At 38.7% G+C, this 27,628-nt stretch overlaps 1 pseudogene; it reads left to right on the forward strand.

Annotated features, from left to right (window-relative positions):
* Positions 1-26,279, forward strand: part of LOC137284120 (delphilin-like) — a 50,683-nt pseudogene extending 24,404 nt beyond the window's left edge.
* The last annotated feature ends 1,349 nt before the right edge of the window (positions 26,280-27,628 follow it).

Consider the following 27,628-nt stretch of genomic DNA (forward strand, 5'->3'; position numbering starts at 1 on the left):
TTTCATTTCAATCTGGATTTTATGAGTAAAAATATGTCTGAGAATTAGTGCTATTGTCCTGTTTAAAGTCTTGATCTTCACAAAAGTTGATAATATTGAAATCTATATTGGTTATGAATAAATTTACTGTAAAATGTTCTGTTTGTTTTCCTTTAAGGTTGATTTTCTGTTGACCTCGAAGGAGAGATCTCACCTGAAGAGAGCAATGCAGACCTATGAAGTGACACGGTAGGTGACAAGAGTTTATGATAGGTGTGGTGTGAAGTATTTATACAGGTATTTACTGCATGTGTGAGTGATGGTGTTTACCGCAGGTATTGTGTGAGTTACAGGTATTTACTGCAGGTGTAGTGATGGGTGTTTACCACAGGTGTGGTGTGAGTTACAGGTATTTACTGGAGGTGTAGTGATAGGTGTTTACTTCAGATGTGGTGAGATTTACAGGTATTTACTTCAGGTGTGGTGATAGGTGTTTACTACAGGTGTTGTGAGATTTACAGGTATTTGCTGCAGGTGTGGTTGTACATGTAAAGTGATTTTACGTCAGGTGTGTAGTGATGGGTGTTTACAATAGGTGTGGTGTGAGTTACAGGTATTTAATGCAGGTGAAAGTGATGGATGTTTGCTGCAGATGTGAGATTTACAGGTATTTGCTGCAGGTGTGGTTGTACATGTAAAGGGATTTTACTGCAGGTGTGATTGTACATGTGTAAAATGAATTACTGCAGGTGTGGTGTGAGTATAGAAATATCTACTGCAGGTGTAAATGTAAGTGATGGAGATTAACGGCCTCCATACAAGACACGAATGTCAACACTTACAACATTTTGTGGTAAAATACCCAAACCAATGCTCAAAACATTTTACACATGTTGCCACATCTGTCAACATCCATTCACTGAGTCCATCAGATAGATACCCAGTTTGTCAATATTAAACATCTCTAGCGTTACAGATGTAAAGAGATGGTCCTGTTGACTAGCTTGTACATACATGCCCAGTTTTCATCATCAGCAAAAACAAAAAGCTTGTAGCTTGTTATAAAAATGACACTCGCTTATGAATCCAGTTTATTGTACTGACATTTGTATGGCGCCAATATCCAGCTTAGCACTCAAAAGCGCTTTCATTTACCATCAATCATTTGATGTCAAAGGCACATCGTATTATCAGTGTCAGCTCTCTAGGGATCATACAACATAACATTGGATCACACTGCTGCATATGTTGGCAACAATGACAATAATGGATCGAGATTAAACTAAAAAAGTACAACAGTCAGTACTGACACCCATGAAAGTGCACTAGTCAATACTGACACGCATGAAGTACAACACTCAACATTGACAGGCAGGAAATGCATTACTCAATATTGACACCCAGCAAGTACAATACTTGAGAATGACACCCAGGAAGTACAACAGTCAATATTGACACCCAGAAAACACAACACTTAATATTGACACCCAGGGAACACAACTCTCAACACTGACACCCAGGAAATGCAACACAATATTGACACCCAGGAAGTACAATGCTCACACTTACCATGTACAGCGCTCCACACTCGTCACCAAAGCAACTGAAGCATGACAGTAGTCCTGAGTCTGGTTCCACTGTGCTGAGTTCACCTTTCCTTCAAACTGACTCCTACCAAGTGTTCCCATTGACTTGCTACCTCCCTCTAACACTGCCTCACACACGTACACTGCCTTGCGAACCCTCCTGACAGTCAGCCTGTAGTATACGACTTGTTACAGTGTATCTCTCACATGCTTTCGTGTTTCCACCTCTTTACTGCACCGTGGAGCTAAGCGCATCTGCCTTGTTTTGAAACATAAAGCTTGAGGGATGCAGATTAGTATTTGTGGTATATAGGCTATGGTCAGGAGATTCCACTGTGATTTAGGGCAGTGGGTGGTAGACTGCTGGATAAAGCGTTGGTTCATTTTGTGTGATGATTAACATATATACTGTGCAAGTCATGGTCTACTAATTCACTCGCTCACCCACATGTTCTACAACTCACTCAACCATTCTCCAACCCATTATAACAACAAATCAATCACTTATGTACTCACAGGAACACAAAATTTTTCCAGTTTGTTAGCCAAAGTTTCGTAGTTGGAAATTCTAATTCAAAGTTTACACAACCACTCACTCACTGAACCAACAGATCACTCTGTACTTCCCCAACCACTCACTCACTCACTCACTCAACAACTCACTCAAACACTCTCCTCAACCAACCAGTCAACCATTACCTCCACTACTCTAGCGACCCCTCAACCTCACATTCTATTAATTCACATTTCAATTCACTCTGAGTCACTCACTCACTCACTCACTCACTCACTCACTCACTCATTCACTCACTCAGACACTGAACAACTTACTCAGTGAACCACCAAGCAATCGATCAACCACTCACTCATCTATTCAAGCACTCACTCAAGCACCCACTCACAGTGCCTGCCTAGTGTTATCATTATTGTTCCACAAGACAACAAGTAAGTTCTCTTCAGAGAGTGTTACGGATTTGAAAGTATTGATCAGTTTGTATCTACATAAATTCAAACAAAACCTTCACTGTCTAGTCAGTCTATGCCAGACATGAAGCTATGTCATGAATAACAGATTAATTAATTGTTTCTGTTAAATGGTATGATACAGTTATTTGTTTTCTCTTCAGGTGAGACCCATGAAGGTCCCGGGGTAGAATAGGCCTTCAGCAACCCATGCTTGCCATAAAAGGCGACTATGCTTGTCATAAGAGGCGACTAATGGGATCAGGTGGTCAGGCTCGCTGACTTGGTTGACACATGTCATTGGTTCCAAATTGATCAATGCTCATGCTGTTGGTAACTGGATTGTCTGGTCCAGACTCGATTATTTACAGACTGCTGCCATATAGCTGAATATTGCTGAGTGCGGCAAAAAAGTAAACTCACTCACTCACTCAGTCACTCTTCAGTTGAAGAACCATAGTGGATCATTGCTCCTCATCTGTCCCTGTGTATTGTGACATAAGAAATCTGACAGTTGCTAATTGTATCTTTCTGTTTTCAAACTGAATGTTGTCATGTCAAAATAATTAATCGAAGTTACTCCTGTTTTGAAATAAACGATATATTTTTGGTACTAATTGTATGTTCTGCTCAAGAAATCCAATTTATGTTTGAATGGAGATAGCGCCATATTGTGGCATCATGTCTTTTGAAATAAGGGTTCTTTGTCAGTTATTGTATCTTCATGTTGTTTTTACTCAGGGATGTGGTGGAGCTTGAAACAAGTCTGTCTGAAATTCTGGACACACCATCAAAGAGGACATTGTGGATGTTTGTGATCGCCCGTCTCCCTCCTCAACATCAGGAGTTCTGCATTCACCGAATCAGTCTCCCTCAACACATACTGCTAGGTGAGTTTATTCTGCCTCAACACATACTGCCGGGCAAGTTTAGTCTGCTTCAATACATACTGCCAGGCAAGTTTAGTCTGCCTCAACACATACTGCTAGGTGAGTTCAGTCTGAATCAACACATACTGCTGGGTGAGTTTAGTCTCAATCAACACATACTGCTGGGTGAGTTTAGTCTGAATCAGCTCATACCTGCTGGGTGAGTTCAGTCTGAATCAACACATACTGCTGGGTGACTTTATTCTCAATCAACACATACTACCCTCTGTGAGTTTAGTCTGAATCAACTCATACCTGCTGGGTGAGTTTGTATGCCATGTTCAGCCAATATCAATAGCTGTCTGAGTTTGTGTATCTTGCCAGCATAATTCCCTCTATTGTGTGAGTAGCTTGTGTACCCCACCCAACCAATACCTCCTTTACGGGAGCGCCTTGGGTCCGGTCTGACTTATACTCATTGTGGTTGGCTTCCATTGGTCAGTGTACCCAACCAATACCCACTGCTGGGGGAGTTTCTTGTGTCCTGTCAGATCAATACTCATTGTGGTTGACTTCCATGAGTTGCACCCAACCAATACTCACTGCTTGGGGAGTTCCTTGTGTCTTGTCAGATCAATACTCATTGTGGTTGACTTCCATGAGTTGTACCCAACCAATATCCACTGCTGGGGGAGTTCCTTGTGTCTTGTCAGATCAATACTCATTGTGGTTGACTTCCATGAGTTGTACCCAACCAATATCCACTGCTGGGGGAGTTCCTTGTGTCTTGTCAGATCAATACTCATTGTGGTTGACTTCCATGAGTTGTACCCAACCAATATCCACTGCTGGGGGAGTTCCTTGTGTCCTACCCAGCCAAAAATCATTATGGTTGACTTCCAATTGTCTAACTCACATGTGTGGTGAGTTTGGCACGCATGCACCAGTTGCCTTTCCACATCATACATATCCCCATCCTCCCAAGCATTCATGCCTGCATCCACAATTTCAATATATTCACAAAAAGTATTCTCAACACACATGCTCATTAACCAGAAAAAAATCACAAAACATTGGAGAAGCAGCAATTTTCTGTGCTCCACCTGTCAACGGCCAGGCTGAGTGAGATAGTCCAGTCACAGCCCTCAGTGTTCATGGCAGTGTTAAGTGGTTCAGACAAACTAGCAGCTAGAGAATTAGTAAATGTGTGGAATGAAGGCGGTTGAGTTATGGAACCCCCTTGAGTAATCCACCATGTCTTTTCCCATATTCACCAACAATTTGGGAACCACCTTGGAGGCACCCCATGGGTCAGGCACTCAGCCTCACTGAGCAAGCATGTCTACATAATTACATCCCCTTTTCACTTCCCTAAGCACAAACATTTCAGGACTTCCATTCCAAACATTTTTTCAAGAGTGTCTGACTGTCAGAAGTTTTCAATTAAAGAAATTACCATTGCATTCAGTCAACATGTTGGAACATTTATTTTTCAGAGGTTTTGCGAACACAACAGAAAATAAACGGCCATGGGCAAATGACAGCAAGTAAGGAGAAAAATTATTTACCCCTTTTTTTATGAAAAACAATTTGCTAGGTTCATAAAAAATGAGAATTGGAACTAAAAAATCGATTTGCTTTCCTCTCAGTCTTGTGATAGGAATCAGCTGCCAAAAGGGATGACTCAGCATCCCCAGAGGGGAAGGTTTGATATACTGTACAACCCTGTTAGTCCAGGGACCCTGCTTTCCACACAACTGCTTTTCATGTATTGTTATCATGACTTTACTTGATGCCAAAGTTTCATTATCCTGGACAGGACTTGGGAGATGTGATCCTTGGCATGGGGGAAATATCAAATGTTTGAGGTTGAAATAGTGGTATGAACATTCTCAGATATGTTCAAATGATTTGCGAACCTCTTTTATGTCTTACACATTCAGGTTTTTTACTTAAACTTGATCCAGTACATCAATGGCTAAAATGAGCAATAAAAACTGATTTTTCAACTTAAAGAAAATCTAATGATGAGCAAGTTTCTGACTTGAGTTTATTAGAAATATCAGCATAATAACATATAAAAACAGCAGTTGTGTGGAAGGCAGGGTCCCCAGGGGGAATCTTGTTCTGTACATCAAACATTGCTCTCCTTGGACTGCTGAGTCATCACTTTTTCCAAGTGACTTCTATTTACATAGGAGACCAAATGATTTTAAGGTCAAACAGTCGTCTACGTTCAAATGCTAAAAATGAGTCAGGTGTGTAGGAAGTTAATTTTTTTATGAAGTAACAGTGTAAATCTGATAATTATGGATTTCTTAAGGTAGAGCTCATTTCATCTGTTATTCAGACCCAGCGACCAAAACTTGTCATACTATTTCAATCTAAATGAGTGCAATGTAAGCAACAAGGTTTCAAAATGAGTTTTGATGAGAAATCATTTTGTTGTGTACAGTACCACTGGTACCCAGAGCATGCAGTCTATATAATATTATATATTTTAGTTCATATATTGTCAGTTTTGTTTTATATAGTTTAGTTTTAGTTCATATACATATACATTATTTTCAGTCTATAAATAATTTTGTTAATTTTGGTTGATATATTGTTAATTTTGATTTACACATATTGTTAATTTGAGTTTATATAATATTGTAAATTTGACTGAGAGATTGTGATAATGACCAGTTAATGAATTTGGATTGGTGCCACTTTGAACAGTACTTTATCATGGCTTGATGCAGAAGAATATCTCAAAATGGGGCTGTTCTTAGATCATTACCACTTTGGTGAACCCCCACAAGCATATAGCTGACAAGCCTCGAAACATTACTTTGTAGAGTCTGCGATTCAAGCCAACTGACATTAAGAAAGTAAACAATGCCATTCAGGTGTAAGTACAGAAGTGCAAGACTCTTCATGTAAATGGTATCTAGTACTTGTTATCCCACAATGCAATGTTTTGTCAGATGGTCTCCAGCAGGCTGGGTGGGAGACTCACATCGGGACGTCTGCCCGTCTGCCCGCTTCCTTCCAGCAGCAGATCGAATTCCTGCTGACATCCCAGGAACGGATACAGATCAAGCGTTCCCTCCACATGTATGAAGACAACAGGTGGGAAATCACAAATTAATTGCATCCACAAGTATTGATGGAATGAATAAGTTTTTCATCAATTCCAACTTGTTTAATTTTAATTGAAAAATCAGTTGGTATTGTCAATAAAAAGATATATTTTCAGGAGTGGCAGCTTGGTATTAGGTTCTTAGGACAACTTTAACACCAGAAAAAAGTTTATTTGTTCCTAGAAGTTTTGAAGTTGGACAATTTGAAGGATCACTTCCCTTTTCTACTAGCCATATTTGAATTTCTACTTTAAAAAACAGGGTTTTTTCAATATTTTATTCATTTCAGTGAGGCAGTTATATGGTTACATATTCAGTTGTATAAGAATATAGATGTACAAAAGAATTGCAACAATAATAGTATCGTATAGTACCATAAGGATATAAGCAGTATTCATTTCAGAGAGGCAGTTACGCAATTGCAATTACCGTTGTGTGCGAGTATGGATGTACAAGGATGCTATAGCGATACTGGCATAGTATATTTCTAGCATATAGACAGTATTCATTTCAGCAAGGCAGTTACGTAGTTACCGCAACTGAAGTAACGTGATGAGCATGGCAATCCATGGCAGTTAGAAAAAAAACATGAAATTTGACTCAGGCACCCAGGCTGCTCAAAATTTCAATGGTTAATATTGAAGATTTGTGAAATTGTGCATAGGAATGTCCTTACAACCATATGAAGGGGAAAATATAATCTTTGATAGAAAGATAATTGTAAGTTTTAAAGTCATGTGAATTTGTTACTTTTAGATTAAAGTACCTTTAATAACAAATCGCAGAACTCAAAGCAATGAACTCTTGGATAAGTATCTTGATCATGTCTTTCTCTGTGTAAATAATTCTTCAAAGAACTGGTTTCGATACAACATGCTGCCTGCCAACATGTATACCTTCAGCATCATATCTGTTTCATAAAACGGCCCGGCAAACTGATGGCAGTCATCTGCTAAAAATGGAAACATTTAAAGCTAGGCACAGACTTATCTTCATCAGCGCCATATTGAATTAGAGTTGCTTTCAAGTTTCCTTTTCAATTGCTGTATCAGTTTGATTACCAGTTTCTTTCTTTTTGGTCCAACCATTACAATTATGTAAGCACATTGGCACATTGAAGTAGTGCAATGTAAGGAGACACATTATTATTGTACTATTATTCAGCAACCCATGCTCTTCGTAAAATTGAGAGGTGACTAACAGGATCGGGTGGATAGGCTTGCTGACTTGGTGGATGAATGTCATCATTCCCCAATGTGATGAATGCTCATGATGTCAGTCACTGGACTGCCTGGTCCCAACTCAGTTGTTTTCACCTGGCTGCCATACAGCTTGAATGTTGCTGACTGTGGCATTAAACATCATACAAACAAATTTGTGGGTTCACAAGCTATACATATTCTTGCATGTTTTTTTTACCTTAAGTCTAGATCAGTTTAATTTCTTGTTTTATGGATTTTTGTCCTCTGAAAACCTAGAGGCAGACAGGAAAAAAAAATATAATTAACTTTCAAATCAAATTAATATTCCTTCTAAATAATCAAAGTATTTTACTGTTGGTAATTTATGAAGTGAATATGAGTCAAAAAGTATTTTCTTGTGAGTTTACATTTTTAGCCAGTAAAAACATTAGTATTTTTTTTGAGCAGTTTTAATTAATTTTTTTTTTTCTAATTTTTGAAAAAATATGGCAGGCGGATCCATAAAACAAGAAATAAAATTGTTCTGGCCTAAAGATAAAAGAAATCAGTTACTGTTGCAATAACTATTGGTGATGTTTTATGCTGCCAAGAGTAAACCATTTTTGACAACCTAGGTAATTACAACTACCTGGCATAATTTAAAATAGGAAATATATTTATATCCATTTTCAAAAGCTTAAAATCAACACAGAAACACAGGTGTCATGCAGGTTTTTTATTGGTCTCTTTTTTTTTCAAAATTATACGGACTAATCTGATGAACACAAATCATTAGAAACACCTTTTTAAGACATATGTGTTTGTATTTTAATTATTGCAAGTTATTGATCAAATCTTTCACCAATCAAAGTTGTATCCACAGCTTGACCTTTGCCATTAACACCTCTTATATGTAGTGACACCTGTATAGAGTGTTAACCCACATCCCTATGATCAATAGCTATATCTCCCACATGTTGACAGCACCAACAGATCTGCTATCACTGTGTTGCAACACAACTCCTAGTGTTGGGCGAGATTGTTTACAGTGCACTAACTTCTATTGTGTGTTCCATCTCTGTGGAGCTGGTATTCCTGGACCATCATGGTGACCATATTCCCACATGTTGTTCTGTTTGTATGACCTTAGTCTGGTCATTAATTCTCTGGGAACACATTCATCATAACTTCATCTAAACCTTGCATCTCTGAGGAACCACGAAAAAAGAATTCTGACCTTTGTAGGCCAGGATGTAGAGAAAATTGGTTTCAAAACCAAGTTTTTCATTATAGATGTCATAATGTCATTGTTTGTTTGAATGGTGGCCTAAATAACTGGTATAGGTTTTATTTGGGGGGTTTGTTAAATTTCTTTTTTCTTTTTTTCGTTTTTTTTTGTGACTATTGATTAACATAGAAACATCCTGGGTATTCAAATTTTACTTCTGATGAACTGCATGATCACTCACCATTGTGGGTTTATAAAACAGTTCATTAAGGGATTTCATGCTCTACATTGTGGTAGATCTGGGTGGATGGGGGATTAAATATTAAATAGGCCTGCCTCCCATTAAATTAACAAATGATCCTTAATCACTGAAGGATTATGTGAAGACTTGAGAAGAATTCTTTGGAAAGCATGTCTAGGACTACTGATTGGAAAAGACCCAATGGAGTAAGAAATGCCCAAAGAAAACAAGCAATACCCAATTTGTATGACAATTTATGAGCAAATACTCAGTGGCTGAAAGGGCAGGTGCCGTGTTTGACAATGGGACATTGTTCTGTTCTATAGAGATGTGAAGGCTCTGCTGAATGACCTGGAGGAGATGCTGGACACGCCATCCAAGAAGACATTGTGGAAGTTTATCCTGCCATTGCTGACAACCTCACACCAAGATATTGTCAAACGCAGACTTGACTTCCGACAGCAGTACATAAGTAAGTACCAACATTTCCATTTTTAAGATTTAATTACCATTGGTGTTGATGTCAAGGACTGAGTCTCTGTTGAAGCTTTGTAACTTTTCCTTGATTGCATAAAATATTACTACTATGTTAAAAGGTAGCAAGGAAAATTTATGGCATAGAATAGATGATTAAGATATGTTGAATAACCTGTTTCCATGAATGCTTTTATAGGGAATATTTTGAAAAAAATAATTTCTCAGTAAAAATGTCCATGTTGTGTCTTTAGGTGTCAGGGTAGAACATTTCATAATCTTGGACACTATGTAACTGACCAGAGGCCGTGTTGAGTTGATCATTAGATTTATACCCATATGCCTTCATCCTTGTCTTAAAAAAAATTAATAAGAACAGGGGGATTTTATATTCTGATTGAGATGATTCTCTTAGTTTGGCTTAGTAATGAGTCAAGGATGTTTTACTTGTAAATGGGTGAAATCTAATAATGCCTTCAGCAAGGACCTCTAGTCTGTCCAAAAATAAATTATAAAACAAATCCTGCAATAAATAGATCAAATGCAACCTGGTAATCTACTAGACATGATATGTTTGGGGATGTTGTGTTAGTGAATTGTATTCCCAGAAATGTGTCTGCTGATGGCTCATGGATCTGTCACTCGAGCTGGTTTGTTTATAACCGCTCTGAAATAGGGAGTCAGATTTCTGACTATGCGATGGATTGTGTCAATCATATTGACTTGTTTTGTGACCCCACTTAATCAGAAAGTCACATACATATCTGGCATTGTGATGGATCATGACATTCACACTGGATTGGTTTATAACCTTTTTCAATCAGCCAGTCAGAGTTCAACTTTGTGATGCATTGTGTCAATCAGATTGGTTTGTTTTCTGACCCTCCTCAATCAGCCAGTCAGATTTCTGACTCAGCAATGGATTCCTACATTGGTCCCCCTGACGATGACGTCCACGATGACCTTGCAGTTCAGGAAGAGATTGAGATCGGTAGATAGGTGTTGTTTCTGCAGTCTCACGTTGTTGTGTTTAAGTGCACAACTTATTTGTTTGCTGAAATTATCTTCACAGCATGTGACTGCGTGTTCCACTGGTTGTGATTATGAGTTGTGTTCTTTCGTCGTCTGTTTTGTACGTACCAGAACTAAATACACCATTGTCGTGACACAAATCTAAACAAATCATTAGATTTATGTTGCATATCTGTAATGTCAATATCAGTTATATTTTATTCATTCTAAACCTGTTTACATGCAATTTTGATAACACACTAAGACATTCTGAACACTTATACATGTAAATAGAAATGTCAAGGCATGGTTACTATGCCCTTGAACACTGACCCTCCCGAGTAAATGGACAGAGCACATTTGAAATTATCATCAGTAGAAACCATTACAAGCACCTGCAGCAAATGGTTGTGGTCAAGCAGCATTATTACAACAGAGCAGACCATGAGGTCCTGTTATTGACATGGTAGAAAAGAGTCTCCAGATGGTGTAGAAACCAGTCAAGCCTTTGCTTGTGTCATTATTTACACGTTGCTGTAATATTCATGAGAGCAGAGTAAGATCTCATTCACTCCTGATGTCACCAAGTTTATTGTGTTCTGAAGCAAACCTGCAGGCTGAAAGATGGGATACCAGTAATGCATTACATTCACATGACACTTCAAGCAAGTTTCTTATTGTCCTCGATCAGTCCCTTGCCTTCATTTTCATGGTGCATGATGATGCTTGACAAAGCTGAAAGTCCTTTAACCATCATTTCGATAACAGCTTCACAGATATATCCAACAGTGGTCTTGAAATGACGTGTTCATTAGCTACTTTTTCAAACCATGGCCATATGGTCAACCTGTATATGTGGCCATACAACCTGCAGACATAGCAAGTACCATCAAACCATGATCATATGGTCAACCTGTAAATGTGGCCGTACAACCTGCAGACATACCAAGTACCATCAAACCATGATCATATGGTCAACCTGTAAATGTGGCCGTACAACCTGCAGACATACCAAGTACCATCAAACCATGATCATATGGTCAACCTGTAAATGTGGCCGTACAACCTGCAGATATACCAAGTACCATCAAACCATGATCATATGGTCAACCTGTAAATGTGGCCGTACAACCTGCAGACAAACCAAGTACCATCAAACCATGATCATATGGTCAACCTGTAAATGTGGCCGTACAACCTGCAGACATACCAAGTACCATCAAACCATATGGTCCAACCAAACCAGATGCACAACTCTCAACCATGTCTATCTAAGTAGTTCCCAAATCATGAATACTCTTATCTTCATCAAAACACAACCACCCAATTAGTGAAATATTCATCAAAGATGCCAGTCACCTTCCAGTGCTCTTTCTGTCTCAAAGATCCTCTTGTTCCTCAAGAAGAGCCACCACTTAGTGTAGTCTAGTTCCACAACAAGTTCCACAACCTTGTGTAGTGATCTGCCTCAAAGACCATCTAGTTTTTCAAGAAGATCTACCACTTTGTGTTGTGTTCTGTCTCAAAAAACTTTTAGTTCCTCAAGAAAAGCTACCACTTCAAGTACTGTACATGTTCTGTCTCAAAACCTTTTACTTCCACAAGAAGAACCATCACTTTGTGTAGTGTTCTGTCTGAAAAACCTTCTAGTTCCTCAAGATGAGCCACCACCTAGTGTAGTCTAGTTCCTAAACACGTTCCACAACCTTGTGTAGTGTTCTGTCTCAAAGATCATCTAGTTCCTCAAGAACAGCCACCACTTAGTGAAGTGTTCCGTCTCAAAGACTGTCTAGTTCTTCAGGCAGTTCCACCACTTAGGGTAGTGTTCTGTCTCATCAACCCTTTTGTTCGTCAAGAAGTTCCACCACTTAGTGTAGTATGCTTATTCTTGTTCCAGGGTCTGGAAAAGTCCATCACCGTCACGAGGAATTGGTAAGACATATCATTCATTTCTTCCAAAACAAAATGAGGACTACACATATTATATACAAACTTTCTGTTCCTAACTCATTGTTGAAAGAGTGACCCTAAATCAGTATCAGCAATAGAACAGTTCACAGTGAAACCGTTTTCATCAGTGTTTTAAGGCCTTTCTCTCAGAGATGAAGTTAAAAACAATTATAGGCATGCTGAGACACAAGCTGAAGTTACTCACCATTGCTCATTTTCATGGTCATTCAGTCATCGTCTGATGATGAAGACAAGACCAGTTCAGCTTCTTCTGAATCTATTGAGTGGCGACCAAAATCCAAAGATCACAAGGAGAAGTCTGAGCGTGCACTGCTGCGGGAGTTGGAGGAGACGAGGAAGGCTGTGCAAGATGTCAGGGAGGCACTTATGAGCCGGACGGTTCTTATTGGTAAGAGATCTGTTTATGGCACCCAGGACGTGTTTGTCAATGTTACGTAGGTTACCAGGTTGCATATGAGGAAACTGTCACTAGAGCCAGTTAGGTCATTATCTCATTAAAAGACAATGTTAGTGTCCACATGATTTATTTTATAGTTTTAATGATGATGTATGTTATATGCTGTGTTTTCTTACACTTTCAGCAGGTGATTCGAATGGCAGTCCCCTGTTCGCTAATGGAGAGTCTTCAGACTCAAAGCGGTTTGTAACTGTTATCCCGATTGGGTACCAAGAACAGGTAAAGCATAGTTCCCATGGCAACATCCCGAATGGAGTGTCCACAGAGGTAAAGATTCATAATAATGTGAGCCACACCACCTCAAACGAATCGTCGCAAAGCTCTGTCGGCAATCATGTGTTTTATAGTACAGATGAAACGGACTATCACACAGATAGGGATTTATCCAGCTACTCTGGGGACACATTCAACCAGAAGGCCATGGTGGCCCTGAAGGAACTAGATGATGTGATGGCTGCTGAGGCAGAAGAACTGGAGCGACCCATGGTCAACAGGAGTCATCAGACAAATGGTGTTTTGGGCCCCAGGACCAATAACATTACCATAGTGACCAAGAGTGACCAGGCTGCAGTCAATGGGGTTGTGTCAAGGTCAGGGAGTAGTGTAACAGCCCAGAACAACCGAGTATCCAGATCCAGTAGCAATGCCACAGCTCGGAATAGTACATTTGCTGCACCACCGGCTCCACCACCACCACCACCGCCACCACCTCCTCCTCCACCACCAGGTAAAGGGCCATCTCCTTGATAATTATATTGTACTGTATACCAACAACACAGGTGTGCACACTGGGCAGACATACTGCTTGTGAAGTGTTTGTAGCTGTGTCACCAGATACTGAGAAACCTGGTGGTTTTGTGACAATGTGATAACATTTCGTTGATGTCTTTGGTCATGTGATATCAACTCAATGCTTATCTGAGGTCAAATTTATGGTCATGTGACATCATCTCTAAGGTTATGTGATATCAGCTCTGTGGTCATGTGATATCAACTTTTTGGTCATGTGATATCAACTTTTTGGTCATGTGACATCACTTATTTGCCCATATGATTTCAGCCTTGCTTTTATCGTATGTCATTGTTATGGTCATGTGACATCATCTCTTTACCCCTGTGGCATCAACACTGTGGCCATGTGACATCTGTTTCAAATTCAAGAAAGAAATATAAGTGTTAAAATATCATTGATAAAAATAAAGGGCCCAGGCTGTTTACTGATTGAACTAATCTCCATAAAACCTGACTTTCGTCAGTATTTCATGTCATTTCTTGATACAAATGCGTCAAAATAAAACAATTTTATTGTCCAGGTTTATGTCTGCATTCTCCTGCTGTTGTTAGTTCTGTAACATATGGTTTGACTACTGTTCTCTTTCAACAGGTCCCAGCAGCAAGATAGAGCCTGGTGGCATGAATGTGAAGAGGATCAACTGGGAGAAACTGGACAACAGTATTGTGGAGAACACAATATGGAGAAATGTCAATGTGAGTAGTTCCCGGAACTAGCTTTTGATGGAGTATCAGTATGAGTAGCCCTATGGATATTTTGTCCTGACAAAACTGTTTCCAGAAATACATCTGGCTAATATTAAACAATTGTATTGATTATATATATGAACTATATTCTTTTCAATGAGTGAGGTTAGTTTTATGTCGCTGTTACCAAACTCCAGCAAAATTGCAGCAGGGTCACCAGAAATGGGCTTCACACATTGTACCCTAGACTAACAGCTAGTCTCTGAAATGAACATATTTTACTGAAAAAACGTTCATAGTGAAAAAAAAATAATATAATGAAATGGAGCCCTGAGACTTTCTTCATTTTCACTTGCGTGGGCTTTCTTGGATATATATACTTCAGGGTTTGTAAGACAGACTGATTGTACCCATGTGGGGAATTGAACCCACTAGGCTCCCCTGTGATCCATATTCTTTTAATGAAACCCTACTCCAAAGGTGGTTTGCACATTACACACAGATGTTTATTATTGTTGAGAAATACAGTAAGAAAGGTCATTTGAATATAAGGGGTTCATATTGCAAATGTTCACCCAATCACAATAAGTGATTTTTATTTTGAAGTTACAGACCAAAGCCATTCAAACCACAGAGACTTGTCCTTGTTTGTTTGCTAGTTATATAGGTCTTGCTCATACTCCTATACAGAATTTCAGGCTGGGTTCATATTTGTGTATTTTCATGTGATCAGTACAATCTTGACTGGATCTAACTCTTCAAAGGGCTTGCTGAAAGGCTTCATAATCAGAAACATTGTCAAAAGCAAATATCAATAAATATCAACATGATAATTATGTCATTGATAATATGGTGCATTAAATTTTGTGATAAAATGAGTGAGTGAGTGAGTGAGTTTAGTTTTACGCCGCACTCAGCAATATTCCAGCTATATGGCGGTGGTCTGTATATAATTGAGTCTGGACCAGACAATCCAGTGATCAACTACATGAGCATCGGTCTGTGCAATTGGGAACCGATGACATGTGTCAACCAAGTCGGCGAGCCTGACCAGGCTGATCACGTTAGTCACCTCTTACAACAAGCATAGTCGCCTTTTAATGGCAAGCATGGGTTGCTTAAAGTCTATTCTACCCCGGGACCTTCACGGGTCTTGTGATAAAATAAAGTTGATATACACTCACATGTCTAAAGTGAAGTCTTTACTCATTGGCTGCTTCTATATTTCTTTTATTATGTTGTTTAGTTAGTAATCCATGGATGAACATGTCACCATTCACCAGTGATCTGAAATGTATACACCCACATTTCTTTCAGACAGTTTTGGCATTTTTGCTCAAAGTTGCTTCTCCAATATTTGTTTATAATCAATAAATAACATGTGAGCAATTATGGATCCCTCAGTGATATGTGTCAATATTTCCAGCTTTAGCAACTGATATTGGCAAAGGTCGTCCCCAAGCATTGACTGATTATCATGCTGCATGACAATGTTCCAACTTTCAGAAAGACAATGCTTCCTTGGAAAAGATGGTCAAGCACATGGAGCTGGAAAATCAGTTTAGTACCAAGATGCAGAAAACACGTAAGTCACACAGATTAAGTCAAGGGGGTATCACCCATTCAAGCAAATGTCACGGTAGTAAGACTATCACTGTAGTCTAGAGCTGCTCTCTAATAATATATGTGCGTCAGCGTAAGTAGAAGAAACTACTCAATATGGAAGGCCCTCTACAAGCATCTTCAGGACTTGGGGTTAAAATCTATCAGATCCATGGCAAAGAAAACCAATCATGTTTTAACGGTCTTTCCTGCCTATAGAATTTTTGTTTCTTATTTAAAGCTGAATGAAGCATTTTTCCAGCTATATGACATCAGTCTTTAAATATTCTCATTCACATCTAGAACGTTGACCCATTTGGAACACCATGACATGCATCAACTCAATCCCTTTAGACACCATTTCTAAAACAGACCTTCACAGATGAAGCAAGAATGGATGTAAATTTGATACCAAGATTCAGAAAACATGAGTAAAGTGCTTTTGTCAAATATATGTATACTGAGTCCATTGCTTGAAGTCTCCCCCTTGTTTGAATTTCAGATTTCCATGAGAAGCGACAGGAGCTCTGTATTCTAAATCCCAAGAAAGCGTACAATGTGTGTAAGTATATCCAATCCGTGGCAGTGTGTCCTGAAATTATGTATAAGAACATGTAACTGAAATACCATTGTACCCACAAAATGTTGGAATTGACACAAAAACATGCAAGCAAGTAACGCTCTGTGATGCACTGAAATTGTAGTATTTCCTTCCAAATGAAAGTACTATGAAGACTGTCTTTGTCAGATTTGGTTTGTCCAGTTATGAGTTTAGTTTCACAGATACTTTGGGTTTGTTTTGTTTCTGGCACCATGGTAGTGTCTTTACTGAATGTCCTTAGCATTCCTGCAGAGATAGATCCAGTTAAGTCTTGGAAACAGGTTTTGTCCTAGCCCTGTGCTGTATTCTGCTGTGTGTTGGCAGCCATTTTGATGGGCCACCTGAAGATGACTGGAGCCCAGATGAAGGAGGCCCTGTATCGAATGGATGAACACATCTTGACTCCAGAGCTCATTAAACAACTCCTGGCTTATTCTCCTAATGGAACAGAGGTAACCTCAAGACTTTTACCAAATATTTGTACTGGAACAATGTAAATATCTGTTGTGAAAGTCTAGTTTAGGAAAGTCACATATATTACTCAAGAAAATCTAAGGTCACCCAGTTCAGTATTACTATAGTTAATCTGTCATAGCATGAAATGTTAACTTTGGTAATACTGAAGAATGATGTATCCTTAAACTTTATTGAGTTGTTTTAAATGTAAACCTGAAACGGGCAACATTCAGTCCAAGTGCCAGTCCTGATTCAAGTAATTCAAAAGCCACAAATTTCTGCTAATTCAGGTATTACGTGAATCTGTCTAGCCATGTGTGAAATACAGCTGGCCCACTAGCCTGCGACTAGTGAAACTCCAGTCGGATCAGTAAATTGCCACAATCACTACCCCAGCTGGCAAGTGAATTTTCATGGGGTTATTTTGTAAATACATCTCCATTCCGATCTTAAGGCCACCACCATAATGTATCAGTCCCACACATTGTAATTTCTGGAATGTTTACACCTAAAGCATACATAGGACCAGGCTGTGAGTCACAGGCCATCTTAAAAGAAAATTATGTTTTTTGCAATGTTATTGTGTTCACTTTGCCACACTGAAACATTAGATTGACACTGATTCACTTGACACTTATTAACCTACTGATGTAACAATCCACAAGATGCATGAAATGTTACAGGTAAGTTTTGCACTTAGAGACTGTGGAGTTGTGCAGTCAAGGATTGTTAAGATCTTGAAATCATCAACTCCAAACCTGCCCACTTAATTTTTCCTTCATATTTACTTGCAAAATATATTTTGTTTTCAAACAATAGCACTGAAGAATTGACATGTGCAAGGTTACATGATTACAATGGGCAAGGAAAGAACAGTTTCTATCAACCATTGGCCTGTCACTTTATCCTACACATCAGTCTTTTTTCTCATGTATTTGGGTTTGGTTTGGGTTTTTTTTCAAATTTCTTCTTGTATTTCTGTTCTCCATGCTTGCATTGACATTACATTAAAGAGCCACAATCAGTGTGTGTCCAGTTTTCCTTTACTGGTTGGGGACAAATTGTTCCTGACCCTCATTGTAATTTTTTTTTTTTTTTTTCAGCTGAGTTCTTCTCAGCTCCTCACTTTGGAGAAAAATGTTTCCCCAAACATTTCTATTTAGTAGGCAGTCTGACAGTTAAGGAATTGATGCACAAAGACTCCATGTGACCCATTGTTTCAAGTATCCTTTTGATGTAGGTAAACATATTTTTTCTGGTATGAAGATTCACACAGCTTATTCATCTATTTTTTTAACCCATTTTCGTCAGATGGCCAGCTATGGTGATTTCAAGGGAGACATTGAAGATCTTAGCAAACCTGACCAGTTCACGTATGAGGTAATCCACTAGCTTGCCAGTCATACGCTTGATATGGCACCTCGAGGTATTGATGAAGCACGCATAAAATCAGCATGCAGGATTAGTCATCTGTTGTTCTGTTTCGCCCAAAAGTAACGTAATGAGGAAACCTGGTTGTAAACATGTATGTTGAATATGGAGAAGCCAAGGAGCTAAAATTACCATCTCAACATTATGTCTTAGACATTTTCATGTGATCGGGTGAAGAAATTCTTAAGCCTTGCTCAGTCCAGTAGTGTGATGGTCCTACTGTCAACTTCTGCTACCCTTCCATATACACAGAATTATTATTTACAGGATTATGTTGTAGCTGTTTAGCCTATACAGTTTGATTATTTTCATTGTGAGAAAAGAGGAATTAATTTCCTAGTATGATGTCATTTGACCTCAAGATGACCCTTTGTGCTTTTAATCTTCAGATGAGCAGGATTCCAGGGTACGAATCACGACTGCAGGCTATGCTGTTCAAGACAAGCTTTGAGGAGAAAATCTCTGAAATGAAGGAGGTAAAAAGTTATCTCCCCCTAATGTATTATTTTATCTTAGATGATCATGCTTGGTATGGGTTCACAAATCAAAGACACTTATGCCATCACAAAACACATTTTCCAACTATCAACATTTAACGAATCCCATGAACACATCTCCTGCTATTGTAGTGTTCGATCCATGAAGATCTGGGTTGGAACTGATCAATGCTCATGCTGTTGATCACTGGAGTATCTGGTCTAGACTCAGTTATTTACCACATAACTGTAATATCGCTAAGTGCAGTGTAAATCAAAACACAATCAATATTGTAGTGTTCAGTATATAGACCAGTCACATCAAAACAATGTCAGCAATGCCTGTGAGAACAGTATCAATTAGTGTTGGGAATTGGAAACCAGATCCTCTTTCAGTCATCAGAAGACTTGTGAATGATTATCAGTTATATTCAAGATATATGTATATTTTTACTTTAAACACAAATTTTAGAGTTTTTCCCCATGTTTTTCCTAATTAATGCTTTCATATAAATTAATACTGTCATGCAGTGAAATGCACACTTGCAAGAATGACACTGGAAATGTAATTTAACATTGAAAATGGTTAAAATTTTACAATGCACATAGCTTTACATTATTGAGCGCTTGTTTTTGAATATTCATCATATTTAATGGTTGTTTACTTCATTAAAGTTTGTTATACAAAACCAACAAAATTCCAGTTTATTGAAAAAGTGTTTATTTACAATTGATTATCTTTCGTAATCTTTCTTTTGACTGATTTTCAATCATCGGAACACCACTAGTATCAACATATCCATAATAGTCAGACGATATTCAGACTTTACTTAATCTGCCTGAACACATTTTCAGCTTGAGAACTATTTTCCCACTTACCTGGTTCATTTGTTTTCATGACTTGAGAACAGTTGTGAGTGAATGAGTTTAGTTATACACCGCACTCCGCAATATTCCAGCTATATGGCAGCGGTCTGTAAATAATCGAGTCAGAACCAGACAATCCAGTGACCAACAACATAAGCATTGATCTGCACATTTGCGGACTTGTGTCAATTAAGTCATCAAGTCTGATGACCCGGTCCCATAAGTCGCCTCTTACAACAAGCATAGTCGCCTTTTATGGCAAGCATGGGTTGCAGAAGGCCTATTCTACCCTGGGACCTTCACGGGTTGAGAACAATTGTGAACCTGTAGAGACTCATATTTTACACTAATTAGTTGACCTTTTTTCAGAATCTGCATTTCATCAAGACTGCATCGATAGAAATGAAAGAGAGCAAGAAGTTTGCAAAGATTTTAGAGGTAAGAAAAAATATTGTAGAGTGATACAACTGTCTTGACAAGACTGTATGTTTAAGTCATGATTTTTTTCCCTAAACCTAAATTTAGGCCTGTGACAGAGCTACATCATTATCAGTGACAAGAAGTCAGAACTTTGTTAGGGAAATGATGAGACACCGCGTCAGCTCTGAAGACCTTTCATTGCAAGCATGTTTAACTGATTAAATTAAGATTTGATAAAAACACTTGGAAGAGTGTCAGACTGTCTGACTGTGATGCTTTGCCTCTTCACAGACTTAATGGTTTTACTTTAGCAGTCCAGCTATGATTCACTCATTGATGTGTAAGCAGAATGGCATCAAAGTATGTTGAGGGGTTATGCCCCTTGATCATGTGATGCCTTGTTAGCATTAGTGAAAAACACTGGTCACGCAGTGTTGTAAACTCTCCCAAATTTCAGCCAGCCAAGTCTTCAGTCATTATATTCAAGGTCAGATTCGTCCAAGACCATCAGCAGTAAAACTTTTTTAACTGACCATTCAATCGCAAAACAGACCATCCCAGATGACCAGGCAGGCAGGAGTTTGCAAGGCTGATCATGTCTTGCCTTGTTAACATCAGTTAAGAATTGTGTCCAACAATGTCTAATCACATCATTCCATGTTTCAGCTGATCCTGGCGATGGGGAACTACATGAACAAAGGGAACCAGAGAGTAGGAGAGGCAGCTGGCTTCAGAGTCACCTTCCTCACACAGGTAGGGCAACACACATCCTACAGACATGGTGCTGGTGGACCAGATGTACAAGGTGTCATAGTTCACTGTGCAGAGTTTTTGTCCCAGGTTTTTGTCATGTCCGCATCAAATGATCAGGAGTTTACTCTGATTATGATTCTACCGCATGGTTCAGTATTTGCCCAACCAAATCAAGATGACACAAAGGTATAGCTGAAATGCTTGACCAATTGGCAGTATGAATTAAACAGTAAAGACTCACGCATTGATTCTGATATTTGTAGATTGGTCACAGAGAAGATTGGTCATAGTGTTTGCCTAGATGCATTTCCAGTCTCTACTCTTCTCCAAACAGTATATATAGTGATATGGAAGTTCTACAAGGAGTTTTGACATCAGAACTGATTCCAGCTTCTTGAGAGATACATTGGTAGGAACTTCATGGATCTGATTAATATATGTTTCAATATCAAATCCATTCATCTATACCACCATATCCATTGATGAGTGAAGCAAAACTGTGTTTTGTCAATGTGGAGACTCTTGTATATGATGGTAATGTTTATCTCCCAGCTGGATGTTACAAAGACAAGCGATAACAAGCTGACCTTTCTCCACGTGCTGGTGGACACCATCAAGACCAAGTTCCCCGAGCTCATCACACTCAGCGAGGAAATAAACTCAGTTTCTAAAGCTTGCAAAGGTACTGCTCCTGGTCATATCATGCATCAGATCTCTCACACCCACAATGCATTGAGGTTACGAGTATTTCCACTAACTGAAATGACACACAGTTTGTCCTCATCCTTCCTGGAAGAGGATGGTTGATGGTTCTCACTACCGCACTGCACCATGCCAAAACATATTGAAAGATGGTACCTTTTGTTACCATTCCCAGTGTTGGGATTTAACCGTATAAAACAAGCACTGGTTAGTCAGAATAAGAATATTGTACCTCAGTTCTGTATCCATGGATACAGTTTTACAATGAGGATACTATAAGTGCTGACAATGAGCATGCTATAATTGCAATATCTCCCTGTTGCAGTGTCCAACGTTCTGCTCCAGCAGGAATTACAGGATCTCAGAAAGGCAGTACAGGTACGGCACCTTCATTCTATAACCATGCCTTCTGACAGGTTGATACACAAATATAACAGGTTCCTTTTAATAATACATAAGCAATCAACTTCAACAGGTCTATGTCATCATATTCATCCATTGATAGATATAGTGTTTAAGATAACTCTCAAATATGTCTGATTTTGTTTGTTCGTTTGTTTGTTTAACACCACACTCAACAATATCCCAACAATATATATAGTGATGTAGTGTAAATAAATGAGTCTTGGCCAGACAATCCAGTGATGTAATCAACTGGGATGTGATAACATGTCAACCTGACCACCCAATCCCACCCACTCATTAGATCAGACAATCCAGTGATCATCAGCATAAGCGTCGATCTTTGTAATTGGGATATGATGACATATGGCAACCAAGTCAGCAAGCCTGACCATCCAATCCCATAAGTCACCTATTATGACAAGCATCAGTTGCTGAAAATCAATTCTAACCCTGGGCCTAGATTTTCGGAGCTCTCTTAACGCTAAGATAGCATAAGTGCCATACATGAACATTATCTTATGACTATCTTAGCACTAAGAGAGCTTCGAAAATCTAGGCCCTGGTCTTCAAATTTGTCTGATGCATACATGGCAATTACAGGAAATCTCCAGCACTTTGGAGAAGATGAAGGGGCACCAACCACCTGCTGGCATCACTGACAGATTCAACGAAGTCATTGGTGTATCCTTTACTGTTAGTAACATGTCAGGGTATTTATACAAGGTGCTGGTTGTTTGCTGTCGCAGTTGACGTACAGGTGAACATTTTGTTTTTTAAGAATAAGGAAAAAAAATAAACATAGTTTTCCCTGCTCAAAAACTAAAATCCTAATGTTTTTATTGGCTAAACATGCAAACTCAAAAGAAAATAATTTTGGGGTTGTTTGACCCATATTCACTTCCTATATTGACAAAAGTAAAATTTTACTTTGATTGGAAATTTTATTTTTATATCTTTTCCCTGCCTGCCTCTAGGTTTTGAGGGGACAAAAATCTGTGAAACAAGAAATAGAACTGGTCTGGCCTAATGTGGATTTCTGCTGTTAACAAAATGATTGTGTATGTTGCTTTTTTATGAAAAATACAGAGGAAAAATATACACATGTCGTCTGAAGATATCACCAGTGAAGCAGGGATGGCAGTAGGTGAAAGTGATTTCAGCTGAAAATCAGTTGGGGATCTTGGGGCTGCAAGCTCCTAATGTGGTCCAGCATCGATTGATTTGCATGTAAATCCGCATATTCGCAGAAAATTGCCATCCCTGGTGGTGTCATCATCAAGGGGAGATTTCGAAACTATTCATAAAAAATCTATCCAAATCTGATTATGAACATTAATTTTTCATTAGTTTTATATTGTAAAATGTACCTATAAGAAAAATTTTGTCATGTAGGAATACTTGGTTTTGCCAAGGGACACTTTTTTGTAGAAAGGTTTTATCATTATTTCTCCTGAGTTTCCCCCAGAAATTCATCGGGCGTGCCACCAGTGAGGTGCAGTTGATGTCCCGTCTTCAGGCTGCCTCCATGGAGGCATTCCACGACATGGTGCAGTACTTTGGGGAGGACCCCAACAAGATGGACACAAGCGACATGTTTGGAATATTCAACCAGTTCGTTATTAAGTTTGAGGTGTGTTGTGGGAATTATGTTCCTCCCCATACTGACAGTCCTCGTGTAAATTTCAGCTTAGATTAGATTTCAAGGTCATGGTATGGATGTTGATGGGTTTATGGAGGAGTTGGTTTGCAAGTAAATGAAGTTAGGAGATGACCGTTTGATGCTCGCTTCCAGAGGTAAAGGCTGGTGAAAGAACCATGTGAAAACAATAGTATGTCCTGTAATACCAGAATGTATTTGGAAAATAACTTGAAAAGAATGTTTGAAGGACATGAAAGTCTTCAGATACATTGTCAGTTGTAGCCCCCCCCAACACCTGACCCCATAGTCAGGAGGGAGGTTGACAGGGAATAATTGATCTTGTTTATGCACCTGATTGGATGGGTAAAACATCAGAGATAGGGTTAGTATCAATTCATATTATGGGGTATGGTAACCGCCAGAAAGCAGCTGAAACTTCGTCTTGCAGAAAGGTTTATCTTCAAAGGGTGAAAGTTGAATTTCCCCATGCCCAGTCATCGTTGTTGTAAATCTAGCAACTATCTAACATGGCATAAGAACCTGGTCAGTCCAGAATCTCAACAAACGGTTGTTATTATCACTGTAGAATCATCAGAATCAGAGACACCAGTTGTCCGTTGGACTAATTAGACCAAGAGCAGTATGGACATTCATCTGGGACCACATGTTAGTTTCACCAGTTTATAAACAAGGGTGCCATACATCCCTATGTTTAAATTTTACATTTGCATTAACACTGTAATTATTTCACATAAATATTTTTGGGATAATGATTTATGACACCCAGACAATTTCCGTATTTATTGCCCATTGCATTAGTCTAAAAGTGAATCACTTGATATAACGTGAAATCTAGGTTAGGAGTTAAGTGTTGTGCATGTTTTGTGTTATATATATAATGCACAGCACAGGGAATTAACAACTATTTTAGCAGTATGCAATGAGTATATCAATACCAAAGTTCTGATGAGCATGACAAAATATGATGATCAAAATCAAACTCAAACCCTTCCCCAATGCTAAACAGCCAGTCCTTTAGCAGATCGTGCCATGTTTGAAAGCACCTTCAGCTCAGTGTTGTGCCTCCACATGTGGTATATAAGCCATCGGACATAAGGATCATGTGTTCCTTGACTTCTTCAGAGTAGCACATCCACATATACTACATGTACTAATACACCCAACTTCACCGCACACCTCGGTCAGTGTATTCATGCCTGTATTGTTATCTATTCTACAAACTGACTTCATGATTCAATTACATGTGTGACATCTGTTGCAGCTGGTTAATTTAAGTCAAACAGATTAGAATATGCAACTCGATGCTGATATAATTACAGAGTAATGAACAGAACCTTATACCTCACACTGACTGCCAGGTTCATTGTGTGTGGATGTCGGTTACAAACAGTTATAAAGGTGTTCTTAGTATATACATGTAGATGGCACTTTCATTTTTTCTGCATTTTTTACAGAATTTGAATTAATTTAAATTTCTAATCCTTTCCTACATGGCATGTTGATTTTATGACATATATTTTCAATTTCGTTACTGATGCAGGTGTAAAAACATACATTCAAGCCAAAATATAGACAGGAAATGAATTTTTTTTTTCACATATTTATTCAAGAAAATATTACTTTGTATTCCTAGCCAAAGAGATCCATGGTGACAGTACATTCAATAATACCCCAAAAGACTTTGAATGGAATTTAGAAGTGATATCCATAAAGGGGGCAGTTTTATGGATTCCAGCTTCAGCAGTAATAAGGACCATGAACCTTTTTTTTTTTTTTCAGAGTATTTTCTTACTGTATCATCCTTCATCAGCTGATACATCATGCAATATTTCCCCACTCTTTAGGAATAGCAGTTATTTCATTCTTCACTCGCCAAACGATGTCCTGATTGACCCCCATGGATCCACCCAAAAGTAGCCCAAACTACCATTGAGACGTTCACCGGTTCACCATCCAGTCCATCTGCACTACTTTCTGCTTGCATGTGTTACACCTTGAAATCCACTTTGTAATGACTGTTCACATATCAATATTATGAATGCTTCACTCATTATAATTTGTTTGTTTTTGATTTTTTCAGAAGGCACATCGAGAAAATTTGCAGCGTCACTGACACAAACAGCCACTCACATTTGCCATAACCGTGCACATTTGATATGGCCTCACATTTGAGTTGATCTGTTCAGCTTCAGCATCATTTGAACTATCCCAAGCATGTTCATCGTTGTTGACAGTGCACAGGAAAGCCATCTGTGTAGGTGACTGTGCCCAGTTTACCCAACGCCATCTATGCAGGTCTGTGTACGCTGTTTACTGGATTGCCCCAGCATGGCAGTTCCACCAACACAGGAGTAATGACTTCTTGGATCATATCCATCAACTCCTTGATACAGTACATTGTCTGGAGGTATTTCATGTAAAACAAACCAATACCAGATTTTCACAAGTGTCAGAAAAGGTACTCATGGCTTTGTTTATCCTTGGTACACCGTTGTTATACAGTCCCCTGTACCACAAAGGATTGATAGCACTTTGTGTCATTATGTTTGGTACGTGCTGACCATGATACTTAAAGCATAATTGCTTCAGAGAATGAACGAACTGTGTTAGACATTTTATATATTGGTACTGTACAAGGGACTCATACGGTTTTCTGTTATAGGACTTAAATTAGAAGACCTTAAATCATTTATGTTCAGCATTGGTTATGTCAAGGACCCTTTGACATTTGTTTTAAATAATATTCATATGACGTTAGTTAGGTTACTACTAGTAAGATGTAGCAATAGCCTAGTGTCACAATAATTCCCTATGTACATACCATGTATCTTCAGAAACTCATACATGTATCTTCAGAAACTGTAGGGTTAGGCTACGTCCAGTGGATTCCATTTATGAACATTCATCACATTCCACACTCCAGTCTTCGATTGCAGACACATAACTGAACCAGTAAATATGCCAAGATACCTTGAAAACTGATGGATGTTTAGCATCAGAATCAGCTGCAGTGAAACCCCTACATTTGTTGCTGCTGCTGCTGAGCAAGCTCTCACTTATGCAAAGCACATTGTCCTCATCAGCAAGTATATTGGTATTGTCACTTCATATCTCATGCTGGTATTGTTATCAGCTGTATTCAGTGGATAGCCATTATGTGCTACATCTTGGAGTCATACTTAGGTTAGATTTAGACCTTGTAAATGCTACACAGTCTTGTAAATGTCCATCTTGTATAGTATTACATCTAAATATATCTCAGTAGATGTATCATTTAGTGTGCATGTGTAGTTACACTGGGAACAAAAAAAAACAATATAGTCACTGTTGAATTCCAGTCACCATGCAGACAGCTTGGAATGGTTATCTAGCAATGTATATTATCAGTAAAAGCAGTCATTTGATAGAAGGCTAGTGATGCATGGATGCTTTGATACCCAGATCTGTTGCAAGAAGGTTCAGGAAGAATAATGAATAACTGCACGTCTGTATGGTTTGATACTGATAATTATGGTGTGGTAATAACATCACTTGTGAACTTGGGAAAGGAGAAAGAAGAGAAAAGATAATAATCCTTCAAAAATTATGTGGCAGTCTTACTATGAAGGTGTGAATTGTTGCAGCATTAGGCAATATTGGTGCTTGGTCACAGAGTAAATTCTATTTCTACTATGCAGGGAAATAAAGTAGG

This window comes from Haliotis asinina, chromosome 5 (assembly GCF_037392515.1).
Source record: "Haliotis asinina isolate JCU_RB_2024 chromosome 5, JCU_Hal_asi_v2, whole genome shotgun sequence".
NCBI classification, from domain to species: domain Eukaryota; kingdom Metazoa; phylum Mollusca; class Gastropoda; order Lepetellida; family Haliotidae; genus Haliotis; species Haliotis asinina.